The sequence below is a fragment of the Myotis nattereri genome (assembly GCF_964212035.1).
Source record: "Myotis nattereri genome assembly, chromosome: 2".
Lineage (NCBI taxonomy): Eukaryota > Metazoa > Chordata > Mammalia > Chiroptera > Vespertilionidae > Myotis > Myotis nattereri.
In genome coordinates this window covers 172,598,032-172,625,194 of record NC_138076.1, presented here as the reverse complement: position 1 = coordinate 172,625,194, position 27,163 = coordinate 172,598,032, and the positions used below count along the sequence as shown (strand labels likewise).

General features: G+C 41.7%; 2 protein-coding genes across 2 annotated transcripts in view; both read right to left on the bottom strand.

The window, feature by feature from the left end:
- The window catches only part of YAF2 (YY1 associated factor 2), a 111,241-nt gene that overhangs the window by 53,184 nt on the left and 30,894 nt on the right, over positions 1–27,163 (bottom strand). The gene's annotated exons all lie outside the window — the stretch shown is intronic.
- The window catches only part of ZCRB1 (zinc finger CCHC-type and RNA binding motif containing 1), an 86,410-nt gene continuing 84,227 nt past the window's right edge, over positions 24,981–27,163 (bottom strand). Inside the window, exon 9 of the mRNA XM_081082841.1 lies at positions 24,981–25,008. The gene's annotated coding sequence lies outside the window, so the exon portion shown is untranslated. The remainder of the gene's footprint in view (positions 25,009–27,163) is intronic.

The window sequence follows — 27,163 nt, the reverse complement described above, 5'->3', positions numbered from 1 at the left end:
AATAAGCCCTGCAGGTATCTAGATGTAAAAGATTCCAGGACAAGCAAGACCAACTGCAAAGGCCCTGAGGCAGAAGGATGGCATGTTCAAGGACAATAAGGTGACCAAAATGTCTGACCAAAATGTCTGAGAGAAATCACTTCTCTCCTGAAGAGTATTTTAGGATATCTGTTGTCCCAAAAATAACATGTGCCAAATAAGGTGCAATGAATGAGAGAGAAAAGGCAATGAAGAGGCAACCAACAGCCAGATCATGTAAGGCCTTTCTTTCATACAATGGGGAAAAACCTGGAATTATATTATGCTAAGCAGAATGAGAAACTCAGTAAAATGGGAAAGTTCTGAGCAAGAGAATAAGATCTAACTAAAATTAAAATTACCTGGTTGTCCTACTAGAATGGTCTAACTCCAGAACCCTGCCAACACCAAATGCTGGTGCAAATGTGGAGCAACCCAAGTTCTTATTCATTGCTGGTGGGAATGCAAAATGGTGGATGAATAAACTGTAATACATCCAGACAATGAATTATTATTCAGCACTTAAAAAAAAGAGCTATCAAGCCATCAAAAGGAAGGGAGGAATCTAAAATGCCTAAGTAAAAGAAGCCAATCTGAAAAAGCTACATTCTATATGATTCAACCATATTACATTAAAGATCAATGGTGCCAAGGGCTGGGGGGAGGGAAGGATTAATAGGCACAGCACTAAAGCTTTTGAGGGTAGTAAAACTATCTTTTATGACACTGTAATTATGGATACATATCATTATATATTTGTCCAAACCCACAGAATGTATACCACCCTAATGTAATCAATAAAGGGGAAAAAATAAAATAAATAAAAATATAAATAAATAAATTGTGTCTGATGGGAAAAAAAGATATTAAAAGAAATTGAGAAATTAAAAAAAAAAGTGAACCCTAATGAAAACTATGGACTTTGGGGGATAATGATATGTCAATACAGGTGAATCAATTATAACGAATGTACCACTCTGGTGGGGAAGCTATGCAAGTGTGGGGGCAGGAATTATATGGGCATTTGTGGTCCACAAGACAAAGCTTTGAGACATGAAGATATATAATTAAATTTTGGTTCTACTACTGAATAGCTTCTGTTCCTGTGTACACCACTTAACCATTCTAGATTCTGCTTTCTTGGTAAAAATAATTGTTATAATAATAGTCATTCTACAAAGGCATTTGTGAGGATCAGATAAAAAAGAGCTTTGGAAATTAAAAAGAAAAAAATGGCCTGGCTGCTATTTAGAAACCAGATGGTAGGGGAACAGAAACCAATTAGGAACTTACTATAATAGGCAGGCAGGAGATGATGTTGGCTTATATTAGGACAGCAACAGTAGAGGGTAGAAAAAGTGGTATAATTCTAAATATATTTGGAGGTACATGATGCAGGATTTGTACATGAACAGAAAGTAGAGGCTGCGAGAAGGAAAAGACATAGCGTGTCATCAAGAGAGGAGGAGAAATTAGGGGACATAAATGTAAGTTCAATTTCACATATGTCAAATATGAGATAGCTAGGAAACAAACGAATGGAGTTGCCTAAATAATTGCCTAACAACTCACATGTAAAGAAATGAGAGATGTTCACGCCATGCTTATTGAAAACACTCATTGTTTTTTAGCCCCATCATAAACATACATACAGTGAATATCAAGATCGTATAAACTCTAACATTAGTTAAAATAGTATAACAGGTGGCTATAACAGACATGGTTTCACCATTCCTTAGTTTACAGTTTAGTGGAGAAACAGGAAAAATACTCAAGCAATTAAAATATATGCATTAAAAAGTTATTATAGTAGAAGTCTGAAATTGAGAATGAAGTTTAGGTAGAGATAAAAAACTTCTGGCTAGATGTCATAGTTCTCAATAAATAAGGGAGAATATACAGAAAAGTAGTAGAGGTTTGACTCATGAGTGAATATAATCAATAGATTAATTATTTTAGATAGCAATATACCATAAGTAAAGCACATGTTACTGGCAAATAACACCTTATGAATGAGATTGTGACATTAGATGCAACTTCAATTAAAATTATGGCAAGTGCTAAAATGGCCAGGGTCTAAAAAATATTACCATAACTTAAAGGAGTGAAAGGTAAGTAGATATTGAAATAAGCACCCCACCACCACAAAAAAAAAATCTCAGGATAGCCCCCAAGTTAAAGTCTAGAGGATGAACAGAGCTGGAAGACTAACAGAACATTCCATACAATAGAAACCACATAAGCAAAGACTCAGAAGTATGAATTATTATGAGAGATTATAGAAAGTAGTCAGCATTCATGAAATATTACTATACACCTATTTTGTGACAGGCCCTGGGAGTCAAAGATGAAAAAGACACCCTTTAAAAGTCTACTGAATAGTTCTGGCAAGAGTGGCTCAATGGTTGAGTGTCGACCTATGAACCAGGAGGTCATGGTTTGATCCCAGTCAGGGCACATGCCCAGGGTTTTGGGCTTGCTCCCTAGTAGGGAGCATGCAGGAAGCAGCTGATTGATGATTCTCTCTCATCACTGATGTTTCTATCTCTCTCTCCCTCTCTGAAATAATAAAAAAAAAAAAAAAGTCTATTAAAAGGGATGGAGAGGAGACTATCAGAAGTGGTTTGTGTTAAGACTGGGTTAAATTCAGGAAGTTATAAAAATACATAGGCAGATCCTGTGGAAGCTGGGAAGGCTTTCTGATGGATGTGACATCTAAATTAAGACATTAACAGGAATTAACCAAACTTAAGGTGGGGCTGGGGAAGCAGTGGGACAGAGAATGGGGAGGAAAGGCAAACTATCATCCACAGATTAGAGTGTGTGTGTGTGTGTGTGTGTGTGTGTGTGTGTGTGTGTAAAGGCCAAAAACAATAGAACACAACACCAGTAGGTGGGTGGTAGATATGGCTGGGACATAATTTTACCACAGTGAATGGCAAAAGCTAAGGCTGGAGAAATAAACAGGAACCAAACCACAAAAAATGTCTAAGCTATGTTAAAGAGTATAGACCAGCCGTGGGCAAACTACGGCCCGCTGGCCGGATCCGGCCCATTTGAAATGAATAAAACTAAAAAAAAAAAAAGACCATACCCTTTTATGTAATGATGTTTACTTTGAATTTATATTAGTTCACACAAACACTCCATCCATGCTTTTGTTCTGGCCCTCCGGTCCAGTTTAAGAACCCATTGTGGCCCTCGAGTCAAAAAGTTTGCCCACCCCGGTATAGACCTTACCTAAGGATGTCCTCTTGGCCATTACTAAAAGGTTCATATCAAAGAAAAGTTTAGAGTAATGAGGGACCAGATTATCTAAAACAGGGGTTGCAAGTTTAATTATCTACAGAGACCAGGTAATTAATAAAAATGAGTAAAGAGGACCAGATACTTACTAGACAAACCCAGGAGACAACAGAAATGATAAGAACTATGGAGAGCAAAAGTCCCTTCAAAATGGGGCAAGTTGTGGCAATGAAAAATGTGACTAAGTGTTGCTAGACCTTCCAATTAAAAAAAGCTGGAAATTGAAATTTTAAAAAATAACCTACATTTTTAAAAACGGTAATTTGATTTGCTTGAAACATAGTGCAGACCAACAGTAAGGGGACCAAACAAAACAAGACTAGGAGTCAAACAAGTAGTCATCGGTTTCCAAACTCCACTGCAGAATCTCAAAGACTAAGACCTTTGCCTTGGACCTGAAGGCAGTGAAGAGTTACTGGACATTTAAGAGGGATGACCACTTGAGAAGCCTGTGTCTGCCTTATTCACTGAGAAAGTATTAGACACTTCATTAGTTTCAGTAAATATCTACAGATGAAGTTAAAACTGGAATTTTTTTTAAAAATCGGCGTCACGGTAGTAGATAGGACAAACTGGAGGACAGAAAACTTTAAAAAAAGAAAGAAAACTAATCCAGTGCTCCTTTCCTCTAGTGCTGGCCCACTCTTCTACCAGTTTTTAGGTGTATTCACAGCTGCTACCACATGCTGCCTAGTGCTATTTCTTTGGCAATATAACTGCCTCTAACTCAGGAATCTGGCCAACACACCAGTGACCTCAATTAGCAACTATCAGCTTTCACATGGCTAGGGACAATGAAATTAAATAGGATGAGTGATCACAGTGGACGGGAAAGAATGAGGATAGTCTCTGCTTCACTTCAACATCAGGCCAGGACCTCCAATGCTAGTTCTATACTGTTGCTAAAACTGATACCTAAATATCAAGGATAAGTAACAGTCAAATGCTTCATTTAACTGTGCTAGGAACACTCATCAAAAACAATAGGTATGCATGGAAAGTAGACTGGGATTGAGGTTCTGCACTGGAAGGGAGATGGAGTAATAAAGAGGTAGGCTAAGATTAGAAACTCATAACAAATATGAAAGCTAAACAATTAATTAAGATAAGAAAAGAGGGAACACAGAAACTCCCAGAATCTGAGCAGTTATATATTCAGAGTCCATATTATAAGAGCAAAGTCTGGCACTGTTTAATATAAATCATAGAAGATTCTTCTGCTGGTTCTGGGACACATGGATAACCAATATTAAAGGTTATAAATTCATTTACCGAGAATAATTTTAAATGTCCCTCATCTAGGAATGGTGAAACTGACAGGCTATCAGAATGTCATATGCATTGTACCTTAGATATGACTTTATTTTGCAATGTAAGTATCTACTAGGGTAGAGAAAAATGTATTACCTTGAAAATCTCTAAGCAATTAGTATCTTGGAGAATGAACACCCAAAAATAAGTCATCATATGGAATCCTTCTGGTTTAGAGCAATGACTTAAACTAAGAAGAGAGAGGTTTATTACCCAGCTAGGGTGAGGGAGATGGCAATATAATAATGTGCAATCCTATCTACACAGCCCATGTAGGAGGTTTGAGCCTGATGGTCTAAGAAAAAGTAGGGGTCAATATTCTGATTCAAAGCTTACAGGAAGGAAACTACACTTTATCTAAAAACATTAAGTAAACCTAAATATACGGGAACACTACAGAAAGACCTAAATGCTCTGTCAAATTTAGGAAGAAAAGTAGAGTTTCAGGTTGCCAATGATCAATAGTAAAGCCAAGCACCCATGAATAGGTGAACCAATAAAAGAAAAAAATATGCAAAGCATCTTTAATGGGAAGCAACAGAAGAATGATATAGAACCAAATATTCTTCCAGATACCCTAGTCTGTGCTGTACAGTGCAGAAGCCGCATGAGAGTATTGGGCACTTGAAATGTGCTAGTCCAAATTGAGATGCATTCTAACTATAAAATACACCCCAAATTTTAAAGCCTTAGAGTGAAAAATGTTGTAAAATATCCTATCTAATAAAAGAGAAACATGGTAATTGGCATACGACTGCTACCCTTCCCATTGGCTAATCAGCGAGATATGCAAATTAACTGCCAACCAAGATGGCGGCCAGCAGCCAGGCAGCTTGAAACTAACATGAGGCTTGCTTGCTTCAGTGACGGAGGGCTCCAACGTCCCCCGCCTGCCGCTGCAGGCCTCTGAGCTACAACTCTAAGCAACTACGTAACAAATATAGAAGCTAAACAAAACCCCAGAAACCTGCTTTAGTTGCCAGGCTTCAACCAGCAGGATCGCAAAATTGTAAGCAAAGGCCAGAAACCTACTTTCAGCAGCGGAGGCCTAAGAGCTGGAGCCAAGCCTCAAAGCTAAAGATGGCCCAGAATGAAAAAAGAAAAAAAAGAAAAAAAGGAGCGGTTGTGAGCTTCAGTCACCCCCAGCCTGAAAACAGCCCTCAGCCCCTCACCCAGACTGGCCAGGCACCCCAGTGGGGACCCCCACCCTAAAGGGTGTGTGACCAGCTGCAAACAGCCATCATCACCTCACCCAGGCTGGCCAGGCACCCCAGTGGGGACCCCGACACCAATCCAGGACACCCTTCAGGGCAAACCAGCCGGCACCCACCTGTGCACCAGGCCTCTACCCTATATAGTAAAAGGGTAATATGCCTCCCAGCACCGGGATCAGCGGAGCCGTGAGGCCTCCCGGCACCGGGATCAGCGTGACAGGGGGCAGCGCCCAAACCCCCGATCGCCCTGCGGCTATGTGTGTGACAGGGGGCGGGGCCACAACCTCCCTATCCACCCTGCTCTGTTCGTGACAGGGGAAGGCCACCCAACCCCCTGATCAGCCCTGCTCTGTGCCTGATAGGGGGGAGCTCCTCAACCCCCTGATCGCCCTGCGGCTCTGTGTGTGACAGGGTGCGGCGCCCCCCAACCCCACGGGCCCTGCTCTGTGTGTGACAGGGTAGAGCCATAACCTCCCCATCGGGCCTGCCCTGAGTGTGAGAGTGGCAGCGCCCCAACCCCCTGATCGGCCCTGCTCTGTGGGTGATAGAGGGCAGCACACCAACCCCCTGATGGGCCCTGCTCTGCGCGTGACAGGGGGCAGCGCTTCAACACCCTGATTGGCCCTGCTCTGTGCGTGACAGGGCACAGAGCCCCAACCCCCCTGATGGGACCTACTTTGTGAGTGACAGGGGGCAGCGCCCCAACCCCGATTGGCCCTGCTCTGTGTGTGACAGGGGGTGGCGCCGCAACCTCCCCATTGACCGTGCCTTGAGTGTGACAGGGGACGGTGCCCCAACCCCCCAATTGGCCCTACCCTGAGCATGACTGAGGGTGGCATCACAACCTCCCAATCCGCCCTGCTCTGTGCATGACAGGGGGCAGCACCGCAACTCCCCAATCGGCCCTGCTCTGAGCCCCACCACGGGCTGCACCTAGGGATTGGGCCTGCCCTCTGCCACCGGGGAGCAGGCCTAAGCCAGCAGGTCGTTATCTCCCGAGGGGTCCCAGAGTGCGAGAGGGCACAGGCCGGGCTGAGGGACCCCCCCTACCCCACGAGTGCACAAATTTTTGTGCACCGGGCCTCTAGTATCACTAATAAAAGGACAATACTTTAAATATATTGAGTTAAATACAACCTAATATTAAAAGTAATTTCATCTGTTACGTTTTACTTTTTAAATTTGGCCAAAAGAACTTTTAAAATTATACATATGGTTCCCTTTTTGGCTTACATTACATTTCTACTGAACAGCACTGTTATAAATTAGTCATGTTTAATGTGAAGCCTTAAATTAATGGACTATTCTAACATTTTTCATTGAATTTAATACTGTTTGTTCCTTTAGTATTAAATTCCTCTTGGGTACACTCTGAATAAGAGCAATAACAGCTTACACCAGACTGTCAAGAAAAGAGACTGAATCAAATTTCTGGGCAGGGGTTTGAGCCAGAGGGATTGTTCTACCAAGTGATAACCATCTTATCTCTGGCAAAAGGGTTACATAATAAGAAAGAAGCACTATGTACACATTGAACAGGATTTGACCAATAGTTTACTATAATCCATCTAGCATAATAATATGCTAATGTTTAAGGGTTTTCTTAATTATAACACAAGTGTTAAACTTACAAAGTAGGATAAACACTTTTCACTATGATTCATTCAAGTATACCCATTTTCAGCAGTTTTTAGACATTAAAATTTGGCCTTTTGGGAACGATCTCACCTAACAGTGACTCTAATTTGCTACCACAGGAAACATACCTCTCTCACTGGAGCGAAAGGAGATAACAGTAACTACTTTTCATAGGTACCATGACAAGTTTTAAAAGACAGTGGAATTCGCAAATAATAAACACTAATACAATCTGAAAATAGTCCATGGTCCATCTGAAAACTTGAAAAAAATGTGGTTTTGGGAAATTAAGAATTTCACAAATAAGATGCAGAATATAAACACACCTAGAGGCCTGGAGCACGAATTCGTGCACAGGTGGGGTCTGGCTGGCCCACCCCAATCAGGGTCAATTGGGCCAGCTGGCTGGGGGGAGGGGCCGCGGGAGGTTGGCTGACCGGCCCCACCCCCATCAGGCTGGTTGGCAAGCCACAGTGTGTGTCATAGCGACTGGTTGTTCTGGTCGTTCTGGTTGCTTGGCTTTTATATATATAGATTACAAGACAGTAGTGACTCAAAGACAGAGAATATAGTAACTCTTGATAAAAATAATTGTACTATCCCAATATTAGAAGACTACTAGTTTTTAAAAAATGTACTGGACTTAGCACAATGAAAACAAAATTGGGTTTAGAGATTTAACATTTCGTACAGACTAAAATATTTCTCAAGTCAGAGTTCTTTGGCACAAAACAATTCAAGGCTTTATATAGTGTCCTCAGTCAAATCACCTTTGACTTCAGTAACAAATGGAACCAATATAAGACATCCCAGATAGCTTAAGGAGAACTATAGGTTCAGGTGCTAGCTGACTTAGAGTGAAGTGTGAAAGTGCATCAGTTATTCATTTAAATATTTAGGAGTCTACTAATACCAAGCACAGGCATTTTAAGTTTAAGTTTCAGAGATACAATGATGAATAAGCTACAAACTCTAAACATTAAAAGTTTATTCTCGATACACCAAAACCAAGATGGCAGCATAGGTAAACACTGGAAATTGCTGCCTCGCACAACCACTTCAAAAATACAACTAAAAGACAAAACGGACAGCATCCAGAACCACAGGAAGACTGGCTCAGTGGAAATTCTACAACTAGAAGGAAAGAGAAAAGCACACTGAGACTCAGGAGGTGCAGAAGTAAAGTGCAGTGGTATGGACGCGCACGTGGAAAGGGCTGGCAACTAAGGACACGGTTGTCTTTTTCAATCAGGAAAGAGTCTCAAGCTCCCAACTGCTCTGAACTCCTGTTCCGGGCGAGTCTCCGTGGACCCAGACTCATACGAGGAGAAAATGGACTGTCTGGCATCAGTGGGAACTGGAGGGCGGCTTTCTCTCAGAGGTGCTTGCAGAGATTACTGGGACACTGAGACCAGGGCCTCTTAGGGTAGGACTAAAGAGCAGCCATAGCTGCTTGCTCCACCCTGTTGATCCCGAGACCCTGCCCCACCCAAGTTGTGTGCAGAGGCTTTTGCATATGAAAGGCCTGGCCCTTTGCAATCTGAAAATTACCTAACAAACTGCAGCTGGGTCAGACAGACCCAGAACTTCCAAAAGAAGGCCCAAGGCCCCACAGCAGCTTGCAATGCTTCACAGCTAGGCCTCATCTGGGCACCTCCAAACGCCAAACAAAGAAGAGGAATCTGCAGAGCTCCTATGGGGTAGCCTCAGGCAGAGGCTACATTAGCACCTCCTTAGAGATCCAAGTGCCAGTGTACCCAGTGGTCAGAGTGGGACTATCCAGATTACAACTCCTCAGATCCATAAGGGACACACTCAGGGGGCAGACTCAGTGAGCACCAAAGCTCCACTAAAGCAAGTCTTGCCCCAGAAGGGTGTCTCCAGCACAGAAGTTCTCCCACTGCAGACACAGCTGATTCTCACAGCCAATTGGCCTGGAGGTCAATTCCTCCTAGTGATACCTACAACAATCAAGGCTTAACTACAGCAAGACTGTGCATACAGCCCACAAAGGTGTGCACCAAGAGTGTCCACCTCAGGTAATTGGGGAGGGTGAGCCACTGGACCCTATAGGACACCTAGCACAGAAAGCTACTCTATCAACACAGGGAAGCATAAAAAATGCGGAGACAAAGAAATAAGTCACAAATGACAGAAATGGAGGAAAGCAAACTACTGGACATAGAGTTCAAATCACGGTTATAAGGTTTTTCAAGAATTTTCTAGAAACCGCCGATAAATTTAGTGAGACCCTCAAGAAATCTAGTGAAACCCTCGAAGATATGAAAAAGGACCAACTAGAAATTAAGAATACACTGACTGAAATAAAGAATATTATACCGAGTTCCAACAGCAGACTAGAGGATTGTAAGAATCAAGTCAAAGATTTGAAATACAAAGAAGCAAAAAAACATCCAACCGGAAAAACAAAATGAAAAAAGAATCCAAAAATATGAAGACAGTGTAAGGAGCCTCTGGGATAACTTCAAGCGTACCAACATCCGAATTATGGGGGTGCCAGAAGAAGAGAGAGAGCAAGATATTGAAAACCTATTTGAAGAAATAATGACAGAAAACTTCCCCTACCTCGTGAAAGAAATAGACTTACAAGTCCAAGAAGCACAGAGAACCCCAAACAAAAGGAATCCAAAGAGGACCACACCAAGACACATCATCATTAAAATGCCAAGAGCAAAAGACAAAGAGAATATTAAAAGCAGCAAGAGAAAACCAGTTAGTTACCTACAAGGGAATACCCATACGACTGTCAGCTGATTTCTCAACAGAAACTATGCAGGCCAGAGGGAGTGGCAAGAAATATTCAAAGTGATGAATAGCAAGAACCTACAACCAAGATTACTTTACCCAGCAAAGCTATCATTTAGAATTGAAGGTCAGATAAAGAGCTTCACAGATAAGAAAAAGCTAAAGGAGTTCATCACCACCAAACCAGTATTATATGAAATGTTGAAAGGTATCCTTTAAGAAGAGAAAGAAAAAGAAAAAGGTAAAGATACAAATTATGAACAACAAATACACATCTATCAACAAGTGAATCTAAAAATCAAGTGAATAAATAATCTGATGAACAGAATAAACTGGTGAATATAATAGAATCAGGGGCATAGAAAGGGAGTGGATTATTCTTGGGGGGAAGGGGGTGTGGGGGTGCGGGTAGAGACTGGATAATAATTGTACACCTATGGATGAGGACAGTGCGGGGGGGGGGGGGGTAAGGGCAGAGGGTGGGGTGGGAACCGGGTGGAGGGGAGCTATGGCGTGATAAAAGAAGAACTGTAATAATCTGAACAATAAAGATTAAAGCCAAAAAAAAAAAAGTTTATTCTCTGGTAGTTTTGTAAAAGAATGAGAAGATCGCCATTGATATTTCATTGTCTGTTTCCCATGCCCCAAATCAAGATAGTTATCCATTATCCTATTTGTATTTTGAGGGAAGGGTTGGGGATGAAGAAACCGAGGGAAAAAAACGAAATCTGCACTTAACATACTTAATTTAAATTAGTTTTTGTCTATTTCCCTGTAAAACTCTTAAGCTCCTTAAAGACAGAGGATGAAACCTATTCACCTGCCTATCCATAACTCATTGTATGGCGCTCATCTGTGGCTACTTCAGAACTAGGATAAATTACAGCCATTGTGCTAAGGCCACTGCTTTCTTTTTCTATTATAAACCAATATCGAAAATAAATGAAGATTAAAACAATAAAGGTCAATCCTTCCAGTATTTCTTTTTGAAAAAATAAGCATATACATACATTAAATATATGTGTGCGTGTGTGCGCGCGTGCACATGCTCGCGCATATTCTTTAAGGAAAAGCAGGCCATTCCATTAAGCTACTTTCCTTCCACCACTATTACTAGATCTCCCTCACTTTACAACCACAACTAGAAGTAATCACTACCATTTATTTTGTGTAAATTACATCACATCATTTTGCAACAAACTTTTCCTTACACTTATGAGGTCTCTCCATATTTATATACATCAACTATAAAGCATGGCATAGTGGACTCTGGAGCCAAGCAACTGAGGTTCAAAAACCTAGCTTTGAATCCAAATTCTGCTATTTGCTCCATATAGAGTGGGTAGGTTATTTACTCCTCTATGCTTCAGTATTCCCATATGTAAAATGGAGATAATGGCTGAATATGTCAAAGTTCCTAAGAGGACTAAAATTGTTCATGTTTATAATAAAACTAGAGGCCTGGTGCACAAAAAGTTGTGCACTCGGGGGGGAGAGGGGGGGTCCCTCAGCCCGGCCTGTGCCCTCTCGCACTCTGGGACCCCTCGGGAGATAATGACCTGCTGGCTTAGGCCTGCTCCCCGGTGACAGAGGGCAGGCCCAATCCCTAGGTGCAGCCCCTGGTCGGGCTCAGAGCAGGGCCGATTGGGGAGTTGGGGCGCCTTCCCCTGTCATGCACAGAGCAGGGCAGGCTGGGAAGTTGTGATGCCACCCTCAGTCATGCTCAGGGTAGGGCCAATTGGGGGGTTGGGGCACCGTCCCCTGTCACACTCAAGGCAGGGTTGATGGGGAGGTTGCGGCGCCAGCCCCTGTCACGCACAGAGCAGGGCCCATCAGGGGGGTAGGCGCTCCGTACCCTGTCATGCACAGAGCAGAGCCAATCAGGGGACACATATTTAAAACATATTCCAATGTTTCTATCTGTCTATCCTTCGCCCTTCCTTCTGACATCAATAAAAATATTTTTTTAAACACAAATCATTATTGTTTATTGCGAATGGCTATTTTTTGGGGGGAGGGTGTTTGGGGGGTTGTTTTGTTTTGTTTTGTTTTGAGAAAAGGACTGTTTATTCCAATACTGCCGGCAGTATGGGAGAGCAGCAAGTCATCCACAAAAATCTGCTCTGCTGGCCCATAAGCCGGCTGCTTATATAGGGTAGGACAAAGATCACACAGGAAATTGGATTATAGGCATGGGGAGGTAGGGATTACAGGCATGGGGAAGTAGGAGGCTAAAGTGGAAAATCCATACAATGAAATTCTTGTCCTCCAACTCACTAGAAGCCGTCTCCATCTTGATGGAATAGAGTGATTCTGAAAAGATTCCTCTCCTAGTCTCTGGTTGCCTCTGTCTCCCTCCTTATGCATTTTATGAGTAGAAGGGCGGCTTTTAAAATTTATTTGAATATGTAATGTGATATTCATTAACTACAATTATTACAATAGTGAAAAAAGTTAAACCACAAAAAATATTACTTAAGTAGACAAAGATCAAAATAGAAATTAAGAATAAAACAAATGTTTCAAATATTAACACTCAAAATAAAAATATTCCCTTTATTAAAAAACTGAGTTCTTAAACAATTATCTGCCTCTATTTAAATTGGACAGAGCCTAGGGACCACCTAGAGGACCACTTAGATCTGAGACTGAATGATGTACATATCAATGATATACATAATCATATACATAATCATTTATTCAGATCACGCACAGAGCAGGACCCATCAGGGGGGTTGGGGCTCCGTACCCTGTTATGCACAGAGCAGAGTCAATCAGGGGGTTTGGGAAGTCCCCCCTGTCGTGCACAGAGCAGGGCCGATCAGGGGGTTGAGGAGCTCCCCCCTGTCACTCACAGAGTAGGGCCGATAGGGGAGTTGGGGCACCGCCCCCTGTCACACTCAGAGCAGGGCAGATCAGGGGGTTGGGGCGCCGCCCTCTATCACCCACAGAGCAGGGCCGATCAGGGGGTTGAGGCGCCGCACCCTATCACACACAGAGCCGCAGGGTGATCAGGGCGTTGGGGAGCTCCCCCCTATCAGGCATAGAGCAGGGCTGATCAGGGGGTTGGGGCGCCTTCCCCTGTCACAAACAGAGCAGGGCGGATAGGGAGGTGGTGGCCCCGCCCCCTGTCACACACAGAGCCACAGGGTGATCAGGGGGTTTGGGTGCTGCCCCGTCACGCTGATCCAGGTGCCAGGAGGCCTCGCAGCTCCGCTGATCCCGGTGCTGGGAGGCATATCACCCTTTTACTATATAGGATAGAGGCCTGGTGCATGGGTGGGGCTGGCTGGTTTGCCCTGAAGGGTGTCCTGGATCAGGGTGGGGGTCTCCACTGGGGTGCCTGGCCAGCCTGGATGAGGGGATGATGGCTGTTTGCATGTGGTCACACACCCTTCAGGGTGGGGGTCCCCACTGGGGTGCCTGGCCAGTCTGGGTGAGGGGCTGAGGGCTGTTTTCAGGCTGACTGAAGCTCCCAACTGCTCCTTTTTTTCTTTCTATTTTTTATTCTGGGCCAGCTTTAGCTCTGGCTCCAGCTCTGAGGCCTCTGCTGCTGAACGAAGGTATCTGGTTTGTTTCGGTTCTATAATCGAAACAAAGTATAACTCCAGCTCTGAGATCCCGGGCTTGCTGAAAGCAGGTTTCTGGGGTTTTTTAGCTTCTATATTTGTTACAATGTTTCTTGAACTGCAAGCTCAGAGGCCGGCAAGGCAGGCGGGGAACGTTGGAGTCCTCCGTCACTGAAGCAAGCAAGCCTCACGTTAGTTTCAAGATGCCTGGCTGCGGCCGCCATCTTGGCTGGCAGTTAATTTGCATATCTTGCTGATTAGCCAATGGGAAGGGTAGCAGTCGTATGCCAATTACCATGTTTCTCTTTTATTAGATAGGATGCTCAGAACAATCCCTGGGCATAGACAGTACAATATGTTTCTTAAAGTAAAAACAAACAAATAAAAAAAGAACAACAATAATCTCAATATAGATCTAGGTAATTGCTATAGAACTATCCTATATAATAAAAGCCTAATATGCAAATTGACTGAACAGTGAAACAACCAGTGGAACAATCGGTTGTTATGTCGTGCACTGACCACCAGGGGGCAGACACTCAATGCAGGAACTGCCCACAGCCCGCAGGCCCCAGGCCAGCCAAGGCAGGTGCCAGTGGGGACACCCCAATCACCACACCGGTTGGCCTGCAGAGGGAGGCAACCAGTGGTGGCAGTGGAGGTGGGGCTGGTGAGTGGGCGGTACCAGGCCAGCCAAGGCAGGTGCCAGCGGGGTCTCCTGATTGCCCTGCCGGTTGCCCCACAGATTGGCCCTGATCGCCGGCCAGGCCTATATAATAAAACCCTAATATGCAAATTGACGGAACAACCAGTGGAACGACTGGTCGCTATGACACACACTGACCACCAGGGGGTAGACGCTCAACACACGAGCGGCCCCCTGGTGGTCAGTGTGCTCCCACAGGGGGAGTGCCGCTTAGCCAAAAGCCATCTCAAGCCTGGCGAGCAAAGCAGCCGTGGCAGGAGCCTCTCCCACCTCTATGGCAGCGCTAAGGAGCAGCGAGCCTAGCTTCTGGTTCACAGATCCCCAGAAGGATCGAGCCTAACCCAGCAGTTGGCTATGCCCTGAGGGGTTCCAGACTGCGAGAGGGCACAGGCCAGGCTAAGGGACCCTGGCCCCCCAGTGCAGGAATTTCGTGCACCGGGCCTATACTCAAATTCTTTATCCTTGATGGTTCAGTCTTCTTGACTTGTTAAAGAAAACTTGTTAACGTTTTTCCTGTTCAGTGCTTAAATTAACTTTATTTCTGCATATGGTTTGAGATCTAGTCCCTTCCTTCATATGTAAAACCAATTCACTGGTTCATGCTCTTTCTCTGCTGATAGAAAATGCCATCTCTAACACTTACCAACTTCAAATACATATGGATCTATTTCTGAACTCTGTTTATTAAACTGTCTTTTCCTGTATTAAGACTATACTACTTTAAATACCATGTTTTTATTTTACTTGTTTATTGAGGTATAATTCACATAGAGTACACAAATGATGTATACAATTTGATTTTTAAATGTCTAACACCCCTTGGTGATCCAAACCAATATATTAGCATATCTCTAGAATGTTCCCTCATACCCCTTGGCAATAAGTACCATGCTTTTAAGATAACTATTATTCCTATCTCTATCACCATTGATTAGTTCAATCTGCTTTTGAGCTTCCTGTAAATGAAATTATTCAATATGTAACCTTTTGTTTTTCTCTTTCTTTGCTCAACATTAAATCTGGGAAATTCATCTCATATTGTGTGCAGTTTATTTTTTTTCATAGCTATGTAGTATTTCATTCTAAATCCTATAATTTAAAAATTAGTCTTGATATCCACAGAAGTTCTTTCTCATTCTTTTTCTTCTTTCAGAACTCTCGGCAATTCTTCTGTCTGTATCTTTGTATATGAAGATCATTTTCCACACACAAAAAATTCTATGGGGATTTTTGTCTCAAACTACATATAAATCACAGAGATGTAATTTTAAAGCAATATTTATATTTCTTCCCTATAAATATAGTAATCCTACCTTTTATTCATGTCTACATTTATGTCCTTCAATACAACTTTGGGTACTTTATAGAATTTGCTGTAACTGAGATATTTTTTATTTTCTGACTGGCTATTGCCAAGTGGAATGTTGATCTTGTATCCAGTTAACATTTAAGTCCCTTAATAAAGTCAGTTGACTTTTAAAAAAAATTTCTAGTAATTTGTTCATTTCCTTTTTCTTCCTCTAATCCTTTTGGATTTTCTTTTTCTTAACTTACCAGTACAAGTATATGTGTCTTATTCTCAACTTTCATGGGAATATTTGTAAGGTTTCACCATTAAGCATGATGCTTGCTGTTTGAAAGACAACCTTTACTGGAAGAAAAAAGTTCAATTCTCTTCATGGTTTAAGGGTTACTTTAAAAAAATTAACAGATATTGACTTTTATCATATGTTTTCACTAAATCTTTCAAGATTTTTTCCCTAAGTCTTATAAATTACATTGATGGTTTTCAAATATTGAACTGTCCTTATATTCTTATCATTATAATTTTTATGTCTCTGTTCATAAATGAGGTTGAATATAAACTTGCCCTTGTATATTCTTTCCAATTTAGGTTTCAGGGCTAACCGTCTAATAAGTGATCAGGGTAGCATTCCCCTTTTTTTCTTCTATTATCTGGGTCAGTTTGTATAAAATTGGGATTTCCCTGGCCAGTGTGACTCAGTTGGTTGAGCGACATCCCATGCACCAAGAGGTCTCGAGTTTCAATTCCGACACACCTAGGTTTTAGGTTCAATCCCCAGTTAGAGGGCATGCAGGAAGCAGCCAATCGATGTTTCTCTCCCTTTCCCTTCCTCTCTCTCTAAAACCAATAAAAATAAATAAAATTGGGATTATCTGTTCCACAAAAGTGTATCTGAAATCATAATAAACTTCACATTAAAACTATTCCTTCTGGTACAAACTGTATAGTTACAGAATAGTCAGGGGATATACAGTACAGCATAAGGAATATAGTCCATAATATTGTAATAATAACTAAGGTGTCAGATGGATAGAAGATTTATCGGAATGATTAGTTAGCAAGTTATATAATGTCTAATTACTGGGCTGCACACCTGAAACTAATATATTATTGTATGTCAACTGTAATTAAAAATTAAAGTTAAAAAAACCTATTCCTTCTGAAATCACTTCACATCTTTGAGGATGGCTATAGTCAGACTCATAATGAAAGTGTTGGTGAGGATGTGGAAAAATTCGGGCCCTCATACACTGCTGGTAGGAAAGCAATCTAGCAGTTCCTCATAAAGTTAAACATCAAGTCACCATATGACCTATCAATTCCACTTCTAGGTATATACTCAAGAGAAATGAAAACATATATCCACATAAAAACTTGTACATAATGTTGATAATAGGAAAAGAGTATGAGATAATCCAAATATCCATAAATTCATGACTGGAAAAACAAAATGTGGTATTCCTGTACAATGAAATATTGCTTGGCCATAAAAAGGAATGAAGTGTATTGGTACATGCTACAACATGATTAGACCTTAAAAATAAGTGAAAGAGGTGAACCACAAAAGGCCATATAGTAAAGATACCATTTATATGAAATGTTTAGGAGGAGCAAATCTATACAGAGAGTGGATTAGTGGTTGCCTAACACTGGTTTGCGGAGAATTGGGATTGAGTGCTAATAGGTACAGTTTCTTTCCGAGGTGATGAAAATATTCTAAAATTGACTGTGGTAATGGTTGCACAACTGTAAAATACTAGAAACTACTGAATTGTACATTTTAAATGGGTAAGTAGTATAGTTTCTGAATTATAGCTTAATAAACTTGCTATTTTAAAAAATTCCTCTTGGGGAAATTTATTACAGCTTTAATTTCTTAAATGATTTTTATTTTCCTTTTCTTGTACAATTTTAGAATTATTTCTTCCCCTAGAAAACATACCATTTCACCTGGTTTAAAAAATTTATATACATATAAATTAAGTGATTTCTTGTGATCTTTAAAATTACAATTGTACTTGTAATTATATTTTTATATGCAATTGCCTTGCAATTATATTCCATTTTTAAATATTTATAATTACATTCCACTTTTAAATTTTATCATTTGTCATCTGTTTCCTGATCAGTATTTTCAGAACTTAATCAACTGAAAAGAAACAGATTTAATTTGAATAAACATCACTATTATTTTCATTATTGACTAGAGGCCCAGTGCACGGATTCGTGCACCGGTGGGGTCCCTCAGCCTGGCCTGCAGGGATTTGGCCGAATCCAGCTCTCCAACATCCCCCGAAGGGTCCCAGATCTCAAGAGGGTACAGGCCAGGCTGAGGGACCTCACCTGTGCACAATCAGGCCCAGGGAGGGACCATGGGAGGGCTCCAGGGCGTGTCTGGCCTGTCTCGCTCAGCCCCGATAGGCTGGACCCCAGCAGCAAGCTAACGTACCAGTCAGAGCATCTGCCCCCTGGAGGTCAGTGTGCATCAAAGTGACTGGTCAAACAACAGTCGATACTTAGCATATTAGGCTTTTATTTTATAGGATTACTAGAGGCCGGTGCACAAAAATTTGTGCACTCGGGGGGGAGAGGGGGTCCCTCAGCCCAGCCTGTGCCCTCTCGTAGTCTGGGACCCCTCGGGAGATAACGACCTGCTGGCTTAGGCCTGCTCCCGGGTGGCAGAGGGCAGGCCCAATCCCTAGGTGCAGCCCCTGGTCGGGCTCAGAGCAGGGCCGATTGGGGAGTTGGGGCGCCTTCCCCTGTCATGCACAGAGCAGGGCGGATTGGGAGGTTGCGATGCCATCCCTAGTCACGCTCAGGGTAGGGCCGATTGGGGGGTTGGGGCACCGCCCCGTCACACTCAAGGCAGGATCGATAGGGAAGTTGTGGCGCCACCCCGTCACGCACAGAGCAGGGTGGATCACGGGGTTGGGGCGCTGCCCCCTGTCATGCACAGAGAAGGGCCCAACAGGGGGTTGGGGCGCCGCCCTCTATCACCCACAGAGCAGGGCCGATCAGGGGTTTGGGGCGCCGCCACTGTCACACTCAGGGCAGGGCCGATGGGGAGGTTATGGCTCTACCCCGTCACACACAGAGCAGGGCCCATGGGGGGTAGGGTTGGGGCACCACCCTCTATCACCCACAGAGCAGGGCCGATCAGGGGGTTAGGGTGCTGCACCCTGTCACACACAGAGCCGCAGGGCGATCAGGGGGTTTGGGCGCTGCCCCGTCACACTGATCCCGGTGCCGGGAGGCCTCGCGGCTCCGCTGATACCGGTGCTGGGAGGCATATTACCCTTTTACTATATAGAATAGAGGCCTTGTGCACGGGTGGGGGCTGGCTGGTTTGCCCTTAAGGGTGTCCTGGATCAGGGTGGGTGTCCCCACTGGGGTGCCTGGCCAGTCTGGCTGAGGGGCTGAGGGCTGTTTTCAGGCTGACGGGTGACTGAAGCTCCCAACCGCTCCTTTTTTTCTTTTTTCTTTTTTTATTCTGGGCCAGCTTTAGCTCTGAGGCCTAGGCTGCTGAAAACAGGTTTCTGGCCTTTGTTTACTATCTGTATTTGATACAACGTTGTGGTCCAGGTGGCTGAAGCCCAGCTGAGTAAAGCAGGTTTCTGGGGTTTTTTTAGCTTCTATATTTGCAACATAGTTGCTTAGAGTTGCAGCTGAGAGACCAGCAAGTCAGGCGGGGAACGTTGGAGTCCTCCGTCACTGAAGCAATCAAGCCTCCCTGTTCGCATCAGCTGCCTGGCTGCTGGCCGCCATCTTGGCTGGCAGTTAATTTGCATATCTCCCTGATTAGCCAATGGGAAGGGTAGCGGTCGTACTCCAATTACCATGTTTCTCTTTTATTAGATAGGATGGCCCATCTTACCAAATTCTGTATTTTTTTTTTATTTCTTCCCTTCTTTCTTTGGTTTTACTTTCTCCTTTTTGTAGTTGAATATCTGATTCATTTATTTTCTTTCAATCTAATACATGAATTTAAGGTTATAAATTTAACCTTAAAGGCCTTTTCTTGCATTCCTCAAGTTTTGATACAATGTTATTTCCACTTCTTTTAATTCTTGAAAAGTTCTGAGTCATTTTTTCTTCAATGTTGCTTCTCTACCATTGTATCCTTTTTTTCTGGAACTCCAATAAGGCATTTGGTTGGAGCTTTTCAATGTAAAAGCTGACCTCTAAGACATCTTAGCTTTTCTTTCATTTTTTTCATCTCTTTATCTTCTTGTGCTGTGTCCTGAGTTAACACGTTTTATCTTAAAATTAACAACTTCTTTCTTCAGCTGTGTCCAATCTTCTATTATGTCCACCTATGGAGTTAAAACTTCCTATACATATTTTATTTTCAATATTTCAAATGATTACTTTATATGTCTACATATTTGTTTCTTGATTGTTCTTGTTCAATTATAATGCAATATACTCTTTTTTGATTTATTTTTATTTTTTAATGCAATATATACTCTTAATTTAAAAAATGGAATAGATACATATTTTTTTTTAATATATTTTATTGATTTTTTACAGAGAGGAAGGGAGAGAGACAGAGAGTTAGAAACATCAATGAGAGAGAAACATCCATCAGCTGCCTCCTGCACATCTCCCACTGGGGATGTGCCTGCAACCCAGGTACATGCCCTTGACCGGAATCGAACCTGGGACCTTTCAGTCCGCAGGCCGACGCTCTATCCACTGAGCCAAACCGGTCTTGGCGATGGAATAGATATATTTTAAGCTAATATACTTTTAGGTGAAATGTTCTTTGAAAAATTCTCCATTGTAAAACTCTTCTTTAAGGTAAAAAAAAACTTCTTAAAAGTTCTCTTGACTGCCATTTTATCTACCAAATGTTATCCCACTGTGCCTACCTGCATCAAAGCATGGAAAGAACAAGTTCCATTATTCCCATTTTAGAATTAGAGAAACTGAATCACAGTAAAGTTGTTTTTTAAATATATATATATATATATATATATATATATATATATATATATATATATTTATTGATTTCAGAGAGGAAGGGAGAGGGAGAAAGAGATAGAAACATCAATGATGAGAGAGAATCATTGATTGGCTGCCTCCTGCACACATCCCACTAGAGGGATAGAGCCTGCAATCTGAGCATGTGCCCTGACCTGGAATCGAACCATGACATGCTGGTTCATAGGTCAACGCTCAACCACTGAGTCAGACAGAAAAGTTCTTTTTCAAATACTTTCTCCCCAACTTTTTTTCTGAAAAATATCAAAGCCACAGAAGAGTTAAAAGTACAATGTATATCTATATGCCCTTCACTAAGGCTCAAAATTAACATTTGCAACATTTGCTTTATCTTTCTTTTTATTTCTCTTTATATATACACTAGAGGCCCAGTGCACGAATTTGTGCACGGTTGGGGTCCAGCCGGCCTGCCCCGATGGGGGCCGATTGGACTGGGCCAGCAGGGGGTAGGGGTCACGGGGGGGGGCACCCCTCAGGGGATGTCCGACTGCCGATTTGTTCCCAGGATCGGGCCTAAACTGGCAGTTGGACAACCCTCTCACAATCCTGGACTGCTGGCTCCTAATCGCTCCCTAACTGCCCCCTGCTGTCGGCCAGGTCACCCCCAATTGCCCCCCCTGCGGACCTGGTCACCCCCAACTCCCCCCCGCCATCCTGGTCGCCCCTCAAGGCTCCCCCTCCAACCTGGTTGACCCACACAGCCTGCTTGTTCAGTCATTTGGTCATTCCTCACTAACCTCGCTGCCAGCCTGGTTGTAGGCAGCCATCTTGTGAGGGCGTGCGGGTTAATTTGCATATTAACACTTTCTTATATAGGACTAGAGACCTGATTCACAAAATTCGTGCACAGGCAGAGTCCCCCTAGGCCTGGCTGGCAATCAGGGCTGATCTGTGGGGCAACTGGCGGGGCGATTGGGGGGCACCTGCTGGCACCTGCCTTGGCCAGCCTGGCACCACCCACTCACTGGCCCTGCCCCCCACTGCCTACCTCTGTGGGAGGCGACCAGCAGGGCAATCGGGAGCTCCTGCTGGCACCCATCTTGGCTGGCCTGGGGCCTGCAGGCTGGGGGCAGTTCCTACATTGAGCATCTGCCCCCTGGTGGTCAGTGTGCATCATAGCGACTGGTCATTCCACCAGTTGTTCCGCTGTTCAGTTGATTTGCATACAGTGGGTCCTCGTGTTACATCGGAGATCCGTTCCTATGGTGCGACGTAACACAATTTTCGCCATAAGTCAGAACCCACCTACATAAGCACCTACGTCACTCACATGGAGCACATACACAGCAGTAATGAAGTGAAACAGTAAAAAAAACTGAAAGAAAGATAACAACTCCTGACCTTTACTTGTGGTAAATAAATAAAAAAAAACATAAAGCACATGTACATATGTCAAAATGACAGAACTATTTTTTTTTTAATAAATAAATGGGAGATGGTGATGTAACCACGAAATGATGTATGTCAAGTCTGACGTAATCCGAGGACTGTCTATATTAGGCTCTTATTATATAAGATACACACACACACACACACACTCCCCAAATACCCACATTTTCTTTTCTGAGCCCATTCCTAAACCCATTCTGATAGTTCAATTATAAATATCTCAGTATATACTGCTAACGAATAAGAGCATTCTCAATATAACCATCATACCATTATCAAACCAAAGAAACCATGAAATTGAATAGTCTCTTACGTGGATGTGCGTAAGCAGACTCAAAACAAGCAATGAAGTCATCTGACTTTTGTTCTTTATCTTGGCTTGTCTAATGGACCTGAAATGGTTCTTTAGTGAATTATTTAGAAGTGACACTCAATCTGTCAAAGAGCATTTCCTTCCTCAATAACCTTGAAAACAGATTTCATTTACTGCTTCATCAGACAGGTATATTTAAATCCAACTCCTCAAAATTAAGCAACAACCTTCTAAGATAGTCAAACCTCAAAAAAATCAAGTACACTGAATTTCCAGTTGTTTTCTAATGCGTCACAAAGTCTTAAAGTAAAGCCAACCAACTTAACTTTCAAAACTATACACTCCTTGGTAATGTTCAATAAGAGAAGTTTATATTGTACTAAACAATAATTTCACTATACTAGTTTTGTAGGGGAAAAAACTTGTTCTTAAGAAAAACATACAGTACAAACAGCATTGATAAGCCTAAACCTGTTTATAAATGGGAAAAAAAAAAACCTGTTAATATAGTTGTGAATTTAGATTTTTTTTAAAAACCACAATTTTTTTCAGTGGATACAATTTAATCTCAGTCACTGATGTTAGGAACTAAATAAGGTAAAGAACAATAGAATCCTATCCTTGATTCCCTGGCCTGTGTGGTTCAGTTGGTTGGAGTATTGTCCTATACACCAAAAGGTTGCAGGCTACATACCTAGGTTTCGAGTTCTATCCCTGGCCAGGGCACAAAGGAAAGACAACCAATGGATGTTCTCTCCCACATTGTGTTTCTCTCTCTCTCTCTCTCTCTCTCTCTCTCTCTCTCTCTCTCATCTCTTTTTCTCTCTCTCTTTCTCCCCCTTCCTCTCTCTCTAAAATCAATGAGCATATCCTTGGGTGAAGACTTAAAAAAAAGACCATACAAGTCAGTTTAAGAGGTTTATTTCTAAAGAAACAGCAATATAACCTGAAGCTAATATTTAAAAACTAAACTGTATCATACAAATAAGAATTATACCTATAATCACAGAAGTGTTTAAGATCAATCTATAATTAAATAGCTAACAAGAAGAGTGTTTACTATGTACTACTAGGCACTGTCCTAAATATGTCCCACGAATTCAACCCTCAGAGCAATCTCATGTTTCTACTCACTGAAACAGAAGTAACAGAGAAGTGCTAGCATAAAACAATTTATGACCTCAACCTTAGAGAAAACTAGAATGAAAGAAGGCCATTTCAAGAAAATGGAAAAGCAGAAACCAAAATATAAATATGACAAGTGTCCAGATAAAACCAAACAAAAGTTCCAAATTGCAGAAATTAGGGCTGGATAAATAGAATGGGATTGGATTATGAGAGGCTTTAAGTACCCAGCTAATGATGATAACTTTATAAAATAGCTAGAGCAAGCAAGCACCACTATAGGCACTTTATGTGCTGAAAGTGTCCTTTTAGAAATAACCTGGTGATGACTGACAGAGAAATGAAAAGCTCTGTCCCTTTCTAACATTTACATGCCAGCTCAATAAATTGTCTTGTACTTGAAGAACCAGAGAGCACACATAGAAACAATTGCACCACCCTTCGCATCAATAGTCCATCCACAATGAACATGAAAATGGTAAATATAATTGCAGCATGCCCTGAATTATTTTCCCAATATACCTTCAGTGAAGTTAAAAGGTACAATCTAAACTATGTCAGTAAGAAGTGCTAGTCAAGTTATATAAGACTATTTTTGCTGTTCAGTACTATGTCAAAAGAATTTGGCCAAATTTGGCATAAGCATAAATTTTAGAGTGTTCAGTGTTTACTTCAATAAAAGCAACATTACAAACAAATGACTTAACATAATATTTCAACACAGAGATTCCTTGTATTGCTTTAGAACTATTATACTATTTACTATGAGGTAATAAACATAATTTTTATAAACAGCCATTATGTAAATGATACACTTTGAAATTAATGTCACATTTATTCATACACTATTTAAGAACTAGGTATTTATTATCCATACAATAAATTCTATAATCCATATCAAGCTTACAAAAAGACGCTATGGCAAACAACTTCCTTTCTTTGTAATTAAATGAGCTCCTTCTAAAAAGAAGAAATGTGAGAAAAACATCTCAAGCTTGAAAAAACTAGCTCACTTACCAGTAACTTGAGTTATCCTATTGGGTCTTTTCCCTCACAGATCCACCTCTCTTGCCCTTCTGTCCAGCATGAGATTCTTCCTGATGGACAGCCACTGGAACTGAGGGGGCATGCAGTACAGATGTATATGTAAGAAAGTTGGGGGAAGGGGATTTGGAAGATGCTAGAGACATGCTTCAGTGCACTTGCTTACCTTCCTGAAATTGGAAATTTCAACGGTTCCTTGGTCCTCGAGGCATTCACAATAACTTCAAAGAATGTGGATCTGTGGAGATTACCCAATAGGAGAACTCCAGTTACTGGTAAGTGATCCAGCTTTTTCTTCTCTATCAGAATAAGAAGATTATTTCATTTTATTTGAGATTATTAATACATACAGAACTACAGAGAAAGGGTTATAAATTCACTAGATAACTACATATGCATGCACCAAAGTAAATGCAGAAACTGCTAACCACAATGTCAACTAAAACTTCTGGCATTATTAGAAACACAAGCAAAACAAAACAAAACAAAAAACAGGCTTGATGGTTTCATTTTTAAAGTTCCACTATAATGGCAGTTATGTTTTAATATACACATATATCAGTTACCCCACTATTCCATTTCACTGAAACAACACCATCATTTTTAATATTAGTACAAGGATAATTAGTTGATCAAAATCTATCATTCCCTAACTAGTCATTGTCATTAACATTCACTGAATTTTGGTTTAGAGGCCACTACAGTGGATTAACAATATACAAGGCTTGAAATAAAAAGCATCAACACAATTCCCATTCAGTATTCAATAAGTGTTTAAAATAATCATTTGCCACCTACAACAAATCAACCACACACACATAAAAGTATGCCAGGCCATGGACAAATAACAACGCTGATTTTAAATACTTGTACAAAGTAATATGATAATATTTTTTATTAACTGTTACACTTAAAATAATTGCCTAAAAATGGACGTGTCATTTTAAAAAATCCAACTGTTTCTAACAAAAGGAAAAAAGCTCTACTAAATAGAACTTTATCTTCAAGCTCACATTAATACATCCTATTACCTTTAACTGAATACATATTAATCAGGTACCTATTCATTTTAATGTGATACAGCAGTGATGACTTCAAACACCAATTCTTGTTGAAGATACAGAGAGATGTTTCAATAATATACCTCCCTTTTACCATTATGTTACTAAATAACTATCCCCCCTACCCTTAAGAAACTTTGGTTTCATGGTTCTTCATTCTATGGAAACAAACTAAAGATAATGTATTCTTTTTCCTTTGTTTTAATCATAAATAGGATAAAATGATGTATAAAATAGTTATTCAACAAAAAATTAAAAATATAATTCTAATAAATATCTTACATTTCTATCTTGTTATAAGGTAACTAGAGGCCCTATAAGGGTCCCTCGGCATGGCCTGCCGCTTCTGCCGGCCACTCCCACCTGCCGCTCCTGCTCATCCTGGCCCCACTGTGCCTTCCGCTGCCGCTGCCGCTGCTGCTGCTCCAATGCGGTCTCTGGGTTGTGGTGGCCAGCCGTGAGCTCTGTGTCTGCGTCCGTTGGTCAGCTGAGCAGTGCTCCCACTGTGGGAGCATACTGACCACCAGGGCGCAGATCCTGCATTGAGCATCTGCCCCCTGGTGATCAGTGCATGTCATAGCGACTGATCGACCAGTCAAACGGTGGACCAGTCGAATGGTCACTTAGGCCTTTATATATATAGATATTGTATTTCATAAAGGCTAACAGCACACGTCAAGATTGTTTCTAGATTTCTACTTATTTGAAGATACAAATTGTCTTTGGTAAATTATGTTCACTTTTCTATAAATCTGAATTTTAAAAATAACAGTACTTAATGCACTAAATTTTTTTCAATTTATCTTTATTGTTCAAAGTATTACATATGTCTCCCTTTTTCCTCCCATTGACTCCCTTCTCCCCACTCCCGCCCCCTCCCCAGGCCTTCACCACACTATTTATTGTCTGTGTCCATGGGTTATGCATATAAATTCCTTGGTTAAGCTCTTCGCACCCTGCCCCTTCCCTCTGAGAATCTTAAGTCTGTTGCATGCTTCCATGTCTCTGGATCTATTTTGTTCCCCATTTTATTTGGTTCATTAGATTCCACATATAAGTGAGATAATGTTATATTTGTCTTTCTCTTACTAGCTTATTTCACTTAGCATAATACTTTCCAGGTCCCTCCATATTGTCTCAAAGGGTCAGAGATCCTTCCTTTTTTTTATTTATTTATTTATTTATTATTTATTTATTTTTAATATATTTTATTGATTTTTTACAGAGAGGAAGGGAGAGAGATAGAGAGTCAGAAACATCAATGAGAGAGAAACATCGATCAGCCGCCTCCTGCACATCCCCCACTGGGGATGTGCCCGCAACCCAGGTACAAGCCCTTGACCGGAATCGAACCTGGGACCTTTCAGTCCGCAGGCCGACGCTCTATCCACTG